At 29.6% G+C, this 15791-nt stretch overlaps 1 protein-coding gene across 2 annotated transcripts in view; it reads left to right on the top strand.

Moving 5' to 3' along the window:
* Nucleotides 1–1070: 1070 nt before the first annotated feature.
* LOC135127669 (mitogen-activated protein kinase kinase kinase 13-like) overlaps nucleotides 1071–15791 on the top strand; it is an 85061-nt gene continuing 70340 nt past the window's right edge. The window contains exon 1 of one of the 2 annotated variants that reach the window (XM_064054201.1): nucleotides 1071–1699. The gene's annotated coding sequence lies outside the window, so the exon portion shown is untranslated. The remainder of the gene's footprint in view (nucleotides 1700–15791) is intronic. The other variant, XM_064054202.1, reaches the window with a different exon arrangement.

Genomic DNA, 15791 nt, shown 5'->3' with positions numbered 1-15791 from the left:
AAAAATCATCACAAATGAGATAGGGCGGGTGGGCGGGCTTACATTTTGCCTTTTTGTTTTAATATGTGTAGTCTTCTTTTCAGAACAAGAAACTTAAAACATGTTTGAAATGGAAATATTAGACAATTTTAACTAATCTGAAACCAAAGATCCACGATTTGGAACGACGAATGTTGTTTCCTCCCCTTCATTGCGCGATTGGACCTATCCGGACGCTTTTACGTCTATTGCGACAGTTAGTATGACCCAAGTATGTCAACGCTGCGACACAGTAGCCACATTTTAGGATTTGATGAGACGGTTTTCAGTTTCTCAGGAAAAAAATGGTATCAAGGTGTCAGGCAAATAGATGGAAATAATGAAAACATATTTATTAATAGAACAATGATTGCATGTATGAAATGATTTTTATTACACTTCAAACTTCTAAAGGTGTAACAAACACATATTTACCCAAGAGTAAAATACGAAACCTGAAAACGCACATTTTTATTACATCTATGTTAAGTTAAAAGATTAGATATTGCGGTCATATATAAAATCAGGGATACACCGGGAGGATTACAAAGTAACATTCGTTGTAAAGTGTAGGTTCTATTGAAGCAGACGGACCAACTTGACGATTTTAAGACGGACAGCTTAATGGGATTAGTAGTGGGCGTACTGGTGGCGATTTCGTAACTGTTTTCCACTCCATTTGGTAAGGACGTCCGAAGAAAAGGATAATAGTTTTTAAACGCTTTCAAATCGCGGGATAGATAAATTTGAATTATATAAAAAAGAAGAGTAATGACTTTCTCTAGGAACTCCTGTATTGATCTAGGCTTCCTGCCAAGATAAAAAGCGTCTCGATGTCATGTTTACGTCAAAACAATTACGTCACAGCAAAAGCCGCCCCCGAAAAATCAATCGCCCAACCCCACAAACCCCTTGTGAATCCCCACATCCCCCATCGTTTTTCCCGTCACACAACATCACCTGTTCCCGTACATCCCATAAATGGGTAAGTGGTGCAATCCTTCGCCCATGCGTATTTCCTCATTCTCCGCATCTCGCACGCTTTTCTGAGAAATCTCTCAATCGATTTTCTTTCATCAAGCTGGCGCACGACCATGCCCAAGCCGTCCTCTCCCGAATCCGCCGTCTCCTACCTGCTCCGGCACCTGCTTCTGACCTGCTCGACCCATTGTCCCATCGGCGCCAAAACCCATGGCCACAATCCGAACAACAATTTACCTGGCTGTGACGTGTATAAACTCGTTACCAAACCCGTGCGGCGTCCTCCCCTCTCTGTCTAACCCATCGCGCTCTTCGTCGCTCTCTGTCGCGGTTTCCCCTTCACTCGGTCCGCGTAGAGGGGATTTTATCAAGAGGATCAAACACCGTCAAGATAACGGGAATTGGTAGTATTGTCGATTTTCGCAATGGTGGTGACGGTTCCGTGCAAGGGTTGCCCCGAAATCGGCGCGGTTTGACCTCTCCGCGTGCTCTTTTGTGCTCCGTGCGTGGCCATATTGACCACTTTTCCACCTTTTGCCTTCAGGAGTTCGTACGTTCGAACATGCTTTCATTTGCGTTATGGTCGGTGCGAGTGTAGTTGGTGTGTGGTGCGGTGGACCTTAGCGATTTTTCGAAAAGGATTAGGATTTCCGGGATTTCTGGAATATGTGAGTGCGAGTGCGGAAATTACTCCCACCAGGTGAGGAACGTGTTGTTGTTGTTATTGATCACGAAAAAAATGATGGCACATTGTTTTTCCCAGAAAGGTGGGTTCGGGGGTGCACTTTAAGGTTTAAAGCGACGGATTAGGAAAAGTCTTGAAAACCCAAACTATCTATTTATGTAGTTATACTTATATTGATTGAGGGAAAGTTTGGATTTAACCTTTACCACGAAAACGCAAATTTCACCCTTTTCGTGTCTCTATTTCTATACTCCCCTTCATCAAAATTTTCTACTCTCTTTCTATTATCGCTGTCTTTGTCGTGTCGCCATTCACCAAAATTAAGCTAGGAATATTTAATACAAATGAAAGCGGCTAGAAGGATACTTCTATTAACTGGTGCAAAACACACACAAACTTTATTGTTGCTATTTTTTACCTCTCTCATTTGCCAAAACATTCCAATATTATCAACCATTGTCTTTCAAATCATACTCCAGCTCCTATTTTTGTCATACTGTGTATATTTGCATCACGTGATATGCCGGACGTCTGATATTTTGTTTTATAGATAACATCGCACTCGCATTTACACTGGAATGCGATAAAAAAATGTTTTAATAACAAGCGAAATTGACGTCAAGTTTACTTTTGGATTGATTTTGACAAAAAAAAATGGGTCAAAGCTTACGAAATCGCAACCGGTCTAGCGTTTTTTGTGGTCGAAAGATTTACTAGTCCGTCTGGAGCTTGATTATGATAATGCCAGGGGCGGTTCCAGGACAACAAACTCGGAAAGTCGTTTCAAAGCAACGCAAATAACTCCAAAACGGCGTAATTATTGTGTTTTCGATCTATTGTTGTTGGAAACGTGCAATTTTTTGCGAGGTTTGAAGACTATTAAATTTCGAGTGTTGGGTTCGAAATGTATGTAAATCTGATTCCGATCAATTCATTGTGGTTGAATAATTACACGTGATTATTATGTTGGGTCGCGATTTTGTAAATAATTAGTCTAATTAAGCAAAAATTATGCAAACTAATTTTATACGTGTTTTGATACCCATTATTTTGATGTCTCTATAGTTAGCTATTTTGCAATCTTAGAATATGAAAAAGTAGTTCTCTCGTTTTGTCGAAAAATTTTTTTTCATTTTTCGACCACCTTCGAACATTAGCTAGACATTTTCGAAAATTCCTACCATTTTGCGGAATCATCAGTTGAAATATGGCAATTTTTAAGGTTATTAAAAATTTGGTTCTAAACCGAGTATTTCGAAAATCTTGTTCGGGACCAATAAAATATGTATATTTCTCGAATTAGCGCGTTGAGATCTGCATTTCAGATTTTTTTGCAGATTTGTTGTCAATTTTTCAGTCCTCAGTTTTTCAATACTGTTTCATATGAAATTTTTGATAGTTTTTCAACCACCTTGAAAGACATTTTTTGTACTTCAACTCCCAGAAGTTATTTTCGGGTCTATTTCCTCAAAAATCTAAAAACTGAAAAATACTTAGTAAAACAAAAAATCGGGAAAGTGGAAATTCGAAAAATGGAGTTATTTTAATATTTACCACCGTCGAAAATTAACTAGATATTTTTTGAAAGATTCAACCCCTAGGAGTTATTTAGGCTCCATTTTTTCGAAAATTCGTACCATTTTTGCATAATCGCCAGAAATATGCCAATTTTTAGCACTATTAAAAATTTTGGTTTTCAAACCCAATATTTTGAAAATTTTGTTCTGGAGCAATAAATTCTTTACATTTTTCGTGTTAGCACTTTGAGCTCTAGAATTTTTTTAGATTGTTTGTTAATTTTTCAAAAATCTTAATTTTTCAATACTCCCCCACACCTCTAAGAAATTTTTGATCATTTTTCAATCAACTTAGAAAACAGACATTTTTTGTAGTTTAAGTTCCAGAAGTTATTTTCGGCTCCTTTTTTTAAAAAAATCTGGATGTCTACGGTAAAAGCTTAACACGGATTTATAATCCGCAAGTGCAGGCGTTTGTAGCTTTCTCAATAAAATCAAATAATTTTAAAAACCAAGAATTGCAAACTGATACATTGAAGAAAAAAAAATTTTGAAAAATCAAAAAATTTTAATATTTAAAAGCTGTAAAAATTGCAAATCTAGAACTGAAAAACCGAAAAATAGTAAAACTAAAAATCAGGAAACTCGAAATTGGAAATTCGAAAAATGGAAAAATCGAATAATTTCGAACACGAAAAATTGAAATCTCCAGGAACTGAAAAATTTTCAAAAATTAGCTGAAGAATTCAAAACCTAGGGGTCATTAAGCCTAAAATGACTCCTAGGTTTTGAATTTTTCGAAAATTCCGACGTAATTAATTTTTTTGAAGGGGACAAACGGATAAATTTAAAACTGAACATTTGAAAAATTCTAAATCGTAATAATGTTGCAAATCGTAAAACTAAGAAATAAACTAATTTAAAAAACCAAATATTAAAATATCTTGATTATGAAAAATTTAAAAATTTTAAAAGCGAGTCGAAAAACTGAAGGAATAAAAATTTGGAATATCCGAAAATAGTAAAATTAAAAGTTGGAAAATCGAGAAACTAAAAAATAGTCAAACTAAAAATCCAGAAACTGAAAAATCGAAAAATGGAAAAATCGAATAGTTTCAAAAACGAAAAAATTAAATATCTAGAAATTGGAAGGTTATAAAACCGAAAAACTGACATTTTTCGATTATCTTCGAACATTAGCTAAAGACTTTTTTTAAAGAATTTAACCCCTTCATTTCTTCGAAAATTCCTACCATTTTTGGATGTCAATTTTTAGAATTATTAAAAAATATTTCAAAAATCTTGTTCTAACACAATAAATTCATTATATGTTTCGAATTAGCACGTTGAGATCTATACCTCATAATTTTTGTAAATTTATTTGTCAACTTTTCAAAAACTTTTTCACCAACTTGAAAATTTGCTAGACATTTTTTGTACTTCAACTCCCAGAAGTTATTTTCGGTTCCATTTCTTCAAAAATTTTTATGTCTAGGGTAAAACTTAACTTAAAAATTCGAAAAATGGAAAAGTCGAATAATTTCAAAAGCGAAAAATTAAAAATCTAGAAATTGAGGGTATGTTATTTGACAAAATCAGTCTTATCTTAACAAATACTAGTTGACCACTTTCTAAAATTAGCTAAAAACATTTTTTTGAAGAATTCAAACCCTAATAAGAGATATTTTAGGCTTCATTTCTTCTCAAATTTCTACTATTTTTTCTAAACCTCCAATTCAAGTACATTTGTCAATTTTTAAGATTATTAAAAAATATTGGTTGTCAAACCGAATATTTCGACCATTTTGAATCCACCTTTTCAAGAACCTCAATTTTTCAATAGTCCCTTTTATGACATTTTTGATCATTTTTCAACCACGTTCAAAAATCAACTAAAGACTTTTTTGTAATTCAATTCAATTTCTTCGAAAATTCCTACCGTTTTTGCGGAATCATAAGTTGAAATGTGCCAATTGTTAGGGTTATTAAAAATTTGGTTCCAAACCGAGTATTTCGAAAATCTTGTTCTGGAACAATAAATTCTTTATATTTTTCGAATTAGTGCGTTGAGATCTGCATTTCAGAATTTTCTTGTAGATTTGTTGTTAATTTTTCAAAGTCCCCAGTTTTTCAATACTGTTTCCTATGAAATTTTTGATAGTTTTTCAACCACCTTGAAAATTTGCTAAAAAACATTTTTTGTACTTCAACTCCCAGAAGTTATTTTCGGGTCTATTTCTTCAAAAATCTGGATGTCCACGATAAAAACTTAACCTGGATTCATAAACCACAAGTGTATGAGTATGTAATTTTCTCAATCAAATCAAATAATTTTAAAAACGAAAAATTGAAAATTGAAAAACTAAAGCTATACAAATTTGAGAAATTCAAAAATTCTAAAATTCAAAAGTTGAAAAATCAGATCTAGAAACTGAAAAATACTTAGTAAGTATTTAAGTAGTAATCGGGAAGGTGGAAATTCGAAAAATGGAGTTATTTTAATATTTACCACCGTCGAAAATTAACTAGATATTTTTTTGAAGGATTCGACCCCTAGGAGTTATTTAGGCTCCATTTTTTCGAAAATTCGTACCATTTTTGCATAATCGCCAGAAATTTGCCAATTTTTAGCTCTATTAAAAATTTTGGTTTTCAAACCCAATATTTTGAAAATTTTGTTCTGGAGCAATAAATTCTTTACATTTTTCGTATTAGCACTTTGAGATCTAGAATTTTTTTTAGATTGTTTGTTAATTTTTCAAAAATCTTAATTTTTCAATACTCCCCCACACCTCTAAGAAATTTTTGATCATTTTTCAATCAACTTAGAAAACAGACATTTTTTGTAGTTTAAGTTCCAGAAGTTATTTTCGGCTCCTTTTTTTAAAAAAATCTGGGTGTCTACGGTAAAAACTTAACCTGGATTCATAATCCACAAGTATAGGAGTGTGTTATTTTCTCAATCAAATGAAATAATTTTAAAAACGAAAAATTGAAAATTGAAAAACTAAAGGTATACAAATTTGAGAAATTCAAAAATTCTAAAATTCAAAAGTTGAAAAATCGATAACTCAAAAATTTAAGTTAAACGCGGTAAAAACTGCAGATCTAGAAACTGAAAAAATCGGGAAGGTGGAAATTCGAAAAATGGAGTTATTTTAATATTTACCACCGTCGAAAATTAACTAGATATTTTTTGAAGGATTCAACCGCTAGGAGTTATTTAGGCTCCATTTTTTCGAAAATTCGTACCATTTTTGCATAATCGCCAGAAATATGCCAATTTTTAGCACTATTAAAAATTTTGGTTTTCAAACCCAATATTTTGAAAATTTTGTTCTGGAGCAATAAATTCTTTACATTATTCGTATTAGCACTTTGAGATCTAGAATTTTTTTTAGATTGTTTGTTAACTTTTCAAAAATCTTAATTTTTCAATACTCCCCCACACCTCTAAGAAATTTTTGATCATTTTTCAATCAACTTAGAAAACAGACATTTTTTGTAGTTTAAGTTCCAGAAGTTATTTTCAGCACCTTTTTTTAAAAAAATCTGGATGTCTACGGTAAAAACTTAACCTGGATTCATAATCCACAAGTATAGGAGTGTGTAATTTTCTCAATCAAATCAAATAATTTTAAAAACGAAAAATTGAAAATTGAAAAACTAAAGGTATACAAGTTCGAGAAATTCAAAAATTCTAAAATTCAAAAGTTGAAAAATCGAGAACGGAAAAATTTAAGTTAAACGCGGTAAAAACTGCAGATCTAGAAACTGAAAAAATCGGGAAGGTGGAAATTGGAAAAATGGAGTTATTTTAATATTTACCACCGTCCAAAATTAACTAGATATTTTTTGAAGGATTCAACCCCTAGGAGTTATTTAGGCTCCATTTTTTCGAAAATTCGTACCATTTTTGCATAATCGCCAGAAATATGCCAATTTTTAGGATTATTAAAAATTTTGGTTTTCAAACCCAATATTTTTAAAATTTTGTTCTGGAGCAATAAATTCTTTACATTTTTCGTATTAGCACTTTGAGATCTAGAATTTTTTTTAGATTGTTTGTTAATTTTTCAAAAATCTTAATTTTTCAATACTCCCCCACACCTCCAAGAAATTTTTGATCATTTTTCAATCAACTTAGAAAACAGAAATTTTTTGTAGTTTAAGTTCCAGAAGTTATTTTCAGCTCCTTTTTTTAAAAAAATCTGGGTGTCTACGGTAAAAACTTAACCTGGATCCATAATCCACAAGTATAGGAGTGTGTAATTTTCTCAATCAAATCAAATAATTTTAAAAACAAAAAATTGAAAATTGAAAAACTAAAGGTATACAAATTTGAGAAATTCAAAAATTCTAAAATTCAAAAGTTGAAAAATCGATAACTCAAAAATTTAAGTTAAACGCGGTAAAAACTGCAGATCTAGAAACTGAAAAAATCGGGAAGGTAGAAATTCGAAAAATGGACTTATTTTAATATTTACCACCGTCGAAAATTAACTAGATATTTTTTGAAGGATTCAACCCGTAGAAGTTATTTAGGCTCCATTTTTTCGAAAATTCGTACCATTTTTGCATAATCGCCAGAAATATGCCAATTTTTAGCACTATTAAAAATTTTGGTTTTCAAACCCAATATTTTGAAAATTTTGTTCTGGAGCAATAAATTCTTTACATTTTTCGTATTAGCACTTTGAGGTCTAGTATTTTTTTTAGATTGTTCGTTAACTTTTCAAAAATCTTAATTTTTCAATACTCCCCCACACCTCCAAGAAATTTTTGATCATTTTTCAATTAACTTAGAAAACAGACATTTTTTGTAGTTTAAGTTCCAGAAGTTATTTTCGGCTCCTTTTTTTAAAAAAATCTGGATGTCTACGGTAAAAACTTAACCTGGATTCATAATCCACAAGTATAGGAGTGTGTAATTTTCTCAATCAAATTAAATAATTTTAAAAACGAAAAATTGAAAATTGAAAAACTAAAGGTATACAAATTTGAGAAATTCAAAAATTCAAAAATTCAAAAGTTGAAAAATCGAGAACGGAAAAATTTAAGTTAAACGCGGTAAAAACTGCAGATCTAGAAATTGAAAAAATCGGGAAGGTGGAAATTCGAAAAATGGAGTTATTTTAATATTTACCACCGTCGAAAATTAACTGGATATTTTTTGAAGGATTCAACCCCTAGGAGTTATTTAGGCTCCATTTTTTCGAAAATTCGTACCATTTTTGCATAATCGCCAGAAATATGCCAATTTTTAGCACTATTAAAAATTTTGGTTTTCAAACCCAATATTTTGAAAATTTTGTTCTGGAGCAATACATTCTTTACATTTTTCGCATTAGCACTTTGAGATCTAGAATTTTTTTTAGATTGTTTCTTAATTTTTCAAAAATCTTAATTTTTCAATACTCCCCCACACCTCCAAGAAATTTTTGATCATTTTTCAATCAACTTAGAAAACAGATATTTTTTGTAGTTTAAGTTCCAGAAGTTATTTTCAGCTCTTTTTTTTTAAAAAATCTGGGTGTCTACGGTAAAAACTTAACCTGGATTCATAATCCACAAGTATAGGAGTGTGTAATTTTCTCAATCAAATCAAATAATTTTAAAAACGAAAAATTTAAAATTGAAAAACTAAAGGTATACAAATTTGAAAAATTCAAAAATTCTAAAATTCAAAAGTTGAAAAATCGAGAACGGAAAAATTTAAGTTAAACGCGGTAAAAACTGCAGATCTAGAAACTGAAAAAATCGGGAAGGTGGAAATTCGAAAAATGAAGTATTTTATTTTATCAAGGACAAACGGACAAATTTGAAAAACTGCAAATCGTAAAATTGAAAAATCACTACTAAATTAAAATCGGAAAACTGCTGCTCGAAAAATTAAAAAGTCAAATCATTTAAAAGAATATCTTGAAATTTTGGAAAATATAAAAACGAAAATTTTTAAAACGAAGAATTGCAAATCGAAGAATTGAAGAAATAAAAATTTGAGAAATCCGTAAGTTGAAAATCGATAATTGAAAAATTTAAGGTTGAACGCTAAAAAAATTGCGAATCGATAATTTGAAAACTTGAAAAATCGAAAAACTGAAAAATTTAAAAAGTGGAAAAGCAAAACAAAAAAAATTAAATGAAACATTTGAAAAATTGCAAATCGGAAAATTGTTAAAAAAATAATTAAAAACTTGTAGAAACGAAAAATTGAAAAATTTCCAATTAAATACTGGAAAAACTGCAAATCGAAAAACTGAAGGAACAAAAATTCCAGGAATTCAAAAACTATAAAATTTAAAGGTCGAAAAATCAGTAATTGAAGAATTTAAGACTGAAGGTTTAAAAAACTGCAAATCGTAAAACTGAAAAATCAAAAATTAAAAACGTGAAATTGAAAAATCGTAAAATTCCAAATCGAAAAATTAAAAATCAAATAATTAAAAAAACGAAAAATTAAAATATCCGGAATATGGAAAATTGTAAAATTCAAAAGTTGAAAAATCGATAACTGAAAAATGTAAATTGCGAATCGATAATATGAAAAATTGAAAAATCGAAAAATTGAAAGAATAAAAATTGAAAAATCGAAAATTTCCAAAATTCCAGGGACCCAAAAACTGTAAAATTCAAAACTTGAAAAATCAATAATTGAAAAATTTAAGACTGAACTTTTGAAAAATTGCAAAGCTAGAAACTAAACAATAGTAAAATTAAAAACTGGGAAACTAAAAATTCAAAAAGTTTATCAGATTTCTTAGACTTCGCGAATAACTGTCCATTTTGTTGTACGTACCTTTCAATAACACCCTGTATATAGAAATCGAAAAATTGCAAAAACACAAAGCAGCAAATAAAAAATTAAACGGATAAAATGTGAAAAATCGAAAAATTCCAAAATTCAAATGATGAAAAATCGATCATTCAAAAATTTGAGTTTGAATGCTCAAAAAAAAATTGCAAATTAACAAACCAAAAAGTCGAAAAATTAAAAATCCAGAAACCGAAAAATTGAAAAAGTGAAAGAAAAGAAATCCAAAAATTGTAAAAAATAAGAGTTGAAAAAAATTTAAAACTGAACGCTAGACAAATTGCAAAACTGAAACATAATTAAATTAAAAATCGAGAAACTGTACATTCAAAAATTGAAAAATCAAGTAATTTTAAGGACGGAAAATAAAACATTACGAATCGAGGAACTAAAAAATCAAAATATATATAAAAAAAATTGGGAGACGAAAGAATCGAAGAATCTTAAAAAATGAAAATAAAAATTTCAACATCGAAAAACTGAGGAATCAAAAATTAAAAAATTCGCAAGATAAATAGAAAAACTGAAAAATCGAATATGTAATTTAAAAAACTAAAAATTAAAATATCTTGAATATGGAATATGGAATTTTTTTAAAAACGAATTATAGCAAATCGAAAAATTGAAGGAGTAAAAATTAGAGAAATCTAAAAATTGCAAAAATCAAAAGTTGAAAAATCTATAATTGAATAATTTAACATTGAACGTTCGAAAATTGCAAATCTAGAAGCTGAAATATCGTAAACTGAAAAACCGGAAAACTGCAATTCAAAAAAATGAAGGAATAAGAATGTGAAAAATCGAAATTTTCCAAAATTCAAAAGTTGGAAAATCGATTTTTGAAAAATTTAACACTGAACACTCGAAAAATTGGAAAACGAAAAACATTTTTCGATCACTCTCGAAAATTAGCTAAAGATATTTTTTTGAAGAATTCGCCCCCAGGAGTTATAGTTGCTATAGAATTTTGATTTTTTTTTTTTTCAAAAAATCTAGATGTGTGGAGTAAAACTGAACACGAATTCATAAACTAAGTACAGGCCGGGAAGTAAAAACACAAAATTTGACGGTAGAACCTTACTTTTATCGTCACTGGTTTTTTGGGGAGTTTTGATGGTGACAAAAAAGAAAACCCGTATTTTCGTGTTTTGCGAAATCTACAGTTTAGCTTTAACGTCAGATTGATTCAGGTAAATGCTTTCTATGTACCTTCCAAAGGCGAAAAACTGGAACTCTTATAAGTGTTAATCCGATAAAGCTTTGTCTGATATAATTGGACCTCTAATCGTTTTATTCTTGTGTGAGCTGTGTACCCAAGATAGTTTTAGTTCGTTATTTCGTTATAAAAAAAACCCGAGTAAGACAACAATAGATTATAATATCGTAAATATAAAAGGATTTTCTCTTATCAAAACAGTGACATCTTTAATAAATTTATATTTACTACCGTATACTAGAGAAACTAAAAATAGTCCAGATAATCGTGAAAATTTGAAATGATAATAGTTTTGTCTATTCAAAAAACAATCAAATATTTCTTAAAACGCAGAAATTTATGTTGTTTTTCCAGCCGTCACATCAAAACCTGATTTACTGCGCAGACAGTATCTAAACTCATAATTTATCATTTTGACTCATAACTAAAACCCCACTTAATTGCGGATCGCTCACATAGTTAACTTTCAAAAATTAGAATATGGGTTTTTCGTAACCATTCCTCCACTTTATTGGTTTGCGTCTCTAGGGTGTGTCTTTCTGGCTTTTTGCGTTTATGGGTGGGTGGAGGGTGTTCTTTGTGGCATCGAGCCATTGGAACAGGAAACGTTGATTTATTGCGGGACAGTTTATCCGGGGAATAGCTTTGTTGTTGAACTTGGCCAAGCTTGAAACATTTATATATTCATATTGATTGTGAGAAAGTGAACGTGTGATGGACGCAACCCTGCAAAAGCGGTTTTTTTTATAATTTTAGTAGCACAGAACGGAAAGTTTTAATTGGAGTTGTGCGCACATGTAATCCACTTAAATGGAAGTTCCACATTGTCTAAATAGCTTTGGCCAACTTTCAGAATCTACTGCGCTTGGAAACAAATAACAACGTTTTTTAGACGTTGCGAAAGAGATTATTGATAATCGCGTGGAATTAATATCTCGTTTGTGATAAATGCAGAAAAACAAACAAAATCTTTAATCAGTCAGTCGATGTTGTGTGAAATAATAAATTTGCTCATTTTTGGAAGTTCAGGTAGATGAGAATGGTTCTATTGTCTGTGTTCTCTGGTAACCCAATTCTGCTGAATATCCAAGGTTAATAATCAAGCAAAACTGTGCACGATTGCACAGACATAGTTTTGAGGTCCTGGCACGCAAACAAATTGGGTTACTAATTAATAATTATTTATTATTAACCAGAATAAAGTCCGGCGTACTGATTTTTTTTCTTTTCAGTTTTATTACACCAGTTTTTAGTGTTTTTCGTTTTAGTGGCGAAAATGACGTTCGAACCATCCTCGTTTCGCTAATTACGTGATCGTCACGAAATCATCATTTGCAAATATATTCCGCAATTAAGTGCTCGTATACAAATTAAAAATACCATTGATAACATGATGCAAAATTTACTTGGCCTTGTATCGAGTATATTGGCTACTTTCTACTTTGTGTGTACACAGTTTCGCGAATTAAGCCATAGATTTCCATCCATCACCCTCAACGCTTCTAATAAAAGTCACGGAACTATTTAATACACATCCACATTTGCATAAAATGCGAACTATGTTTAATAAACACGGCTCGACTAGTTTAAATATAAAAATTAGTATGCGATTCCACGATGATCAAAACAACTTTAGGTATGTCGCAGATAAAGTTTAATCAACTGACACAGATCTCGTGGCAGCTTTAGGAAACATCACGCTGAGGTTATTAACTTATCTTATAATGGAAATACTATTTGTTATCTGGCTCAGAATGCGTAAATGAATTCATTTGCAAATAACAGAAATGCGGTGTTGCCTACACGCTCGAGGGCCCGAATCGCCGAATTTCCAATCTCGGAATGAAGTGTCGTAAATACTTGTCAAAACTGTAATGTGCTGATAACGCGAAAATGCACTAATTGAGGGTTTATTGTTGGTTTGGTTGCGAAACTCAATTAAAGCAGCGGTCTTGGAAATAATTTAATTAGTGTTGTTGATAAGAGTGAAATGTAAATATTTAAGGACTACTATTAGCTGAAATCCCGTGCAAACAGATTAGAGCGGGCTGATATTAATAACAGTTAAGCCGAAAACGGTTCGCGAAAATTGATAAGGAATTCGGTGATAAAAAGTGGTCTTTGGACCAGTAAATACGTGCGGCGTTCCTTGATTTTTGATTGCAATTTTCCAATTCCTCGATTTTCCCATTTTTTGGATTTCTAGAAATGCGATTTTCCGATTTCTTTAATTTTCAGTATTTCGTGTTTTACAATATAGACCTGGTTTTTTCGGTTTTGTAATTTTTCGATTTTTAAGTTTGTCAATTTTTCAAGTTCTCGATTCCCAATTTTTAGATTTTTCAGTTTTCATTTTATTCGTTGTCGTTTTTTCATTTTCGATTTGTCAGTTGTTGAATTTTTCCGTTTTTTTGATTCCAAAACTTGAAAAATACAAAAACTGGAAAGTCGAAAATTAGTGAATTGAAAAATTGGGAATAAGAAAAAACTAATCGAATCGGTAAATTGAAAAACCCAAAAAATGTGAAAAAAGCTGGAAAAGTGTAACATTCCCAAAAAAACTGAAAAATTAAAAATAGAAAAACTGAAAAATCGACTAATTGAAAAATCAAAAGCATTCCAAAAATAAAATTTGAAAAAGTGAAACATTTTAAAAATTATTGTTATATATTTAAATTGAAAATAGAAACAAAAAAATCTAAAACTGAAAAAACGAACAATTAAGGAATCAAAAGGCTGAAATATCTAAAAATTGAAAACCGAACATTTGAAAAACCCAAATTGAAAAATTTTTCTTTGACAAATTCTAATTTGTAAAATCTGAAAACTGAAACATCCAAAAGTTGGAAAAAATAAAAATCCGAAACAAAAAATTGCAAAATCTAGAATTTGAAGGAACAAAAAAAAATTAAAAATTAAAAGACCGCAAATCGTACATTAAAGAAACGAAAAACTGAGAAAATCAAAATTTAAAACACAAAAAAATTATAAAATTGAAAAAATAAAGAAAACAAAAACCGAACCGAGAAATTGCAAGTCGAAAAATGAAAAATTGAAAAACTAAACACCGGAAAAAATTGAAAAAGCGAAAAATTGTAAAAGCGAAAATCGAAGAACTGAAGAACCGAAAAATTGAAACATTAAAAAATTAAATATGTGTAGAGAAATCGAAAAATTAAAAATTGAAAAATGGATTAAATCAAAAATTTTTAAAATACAATAATCGAAAAATCCAAACAATTCTAAAATTGTAAAATTTGAAAAAGTGAAACATTTTAAAAATTATTATATACATACATTTAAATTAAGAATAGAAACAGAAACATCTAAAACTGAAAAAACGAAAAATTAAAAAATTAAAAAATTAAAAGAAAAATTGAAAAACCCAAAAATTGAAAATTTTCACATTGAAAAGAAAAAATTATAATAACAGAACATTGAAACACCGAAATATTGAAAAAATAAAGAAAAGAAAAACCGAAACGAAAAATTGAAAAATCATAAAATTGAAACATCCAAAAGTAGGAAAATCGAAAAATTGAAAAATTAAAAGATAGTGAAATTGAAAAAACAGAAAAAAATGAAAAATTACAAATCGAAAAATTGAAGAAACGAAAAATTTAAAACACAAAAAAAGTAAAATAAAAAATGGAAACGAAAAATCGCAAAATCCAGGATTTGAAGGAATAAAAAATCGGAAATCGAAAAATTGAAGAAACGAAAAACTGAGAAAATCGAAATTTAAAACACAAAAAATTATGAAATTGAAAAATTGAAAAAATAAAAAAACAAAAACCGAACCGAGAAATTGCAAGTCGAAAAATTAAAAATTGAAAAACTAAAGATCGGAAAAAATTGAAAAATCGCAAAATTGTCAAATCGAAAAATCATATAAAAATTGAAAAATTAAATATGTATAGAGAAATTGAAAAATTAAATATGTATAGAGAAATTGAAAAATTAAAAATTGAAAAATCGATTAAATAAAAAATTTTTAAAATACAATAATTGAAAAATCCAAACAATCCTAAAATTGTAAAATTTGAAAAAGTGAAACATTTTAAAAATTATTATATACATATATTTAAATTAAAAATAGAAACAGAAACATCTAAAATTGAAAAAACGAAAAATTAAAAAATCAAAAAGTTAAATGAAAAATTGAAAAACCCAAAAAATTGAAAAATTTCACATTGAAAAGAAAAAATTATAACAGAACATTGAAACATCGAAATATTGAAAAAATAAAGAAAATAAAAACCGAAACGAAAAACTGAAACATTAAAACTCGTGAAATTGCAAATCAAAAAATTGCAATATCTGAAAATTGAAACATCCAAAAGTTGGAAAATCGAAAAATTGAAAAATTAAAACATTGTGAAATTGAAAAAACAAAAAAAAAATGAAAAATTATAAATTGAAAAATTGAAGAAACGAAAAATTGAAAACCGAAAAAAAGTAAAACAAAAAACCGAAACGAAAAACTGCAAAATCCAGGTTTTGAAGGGATAAACAATGAAAAATTTAAAAATCGGAATTCGGAAAAATGAAGAAACGAAA

Source organism: Zophobas morio, unplaced genomic scaffold, assembly GCF_036711695.1.
Source record: "Zophobas morio isolate AGI-343-1 ecotype UQ-CSIRO unplaced genomic scaffold, CSIRO_AGI_Zmor_V1 ptg000012l, whole genome shotgun sequence".
Classification (NCBI taxonomy): domain Eukaryota; kingdom Metazoa; phylum Arthropoda; class Insecta; order Coleoptera; family Tenebrionidae; genus Zophobas; species Zophobas morio.
Note: the sequence above shows the minus strand (reverse complement) of the source record. Positions and strands in the feature narration are given on the sequence as shown.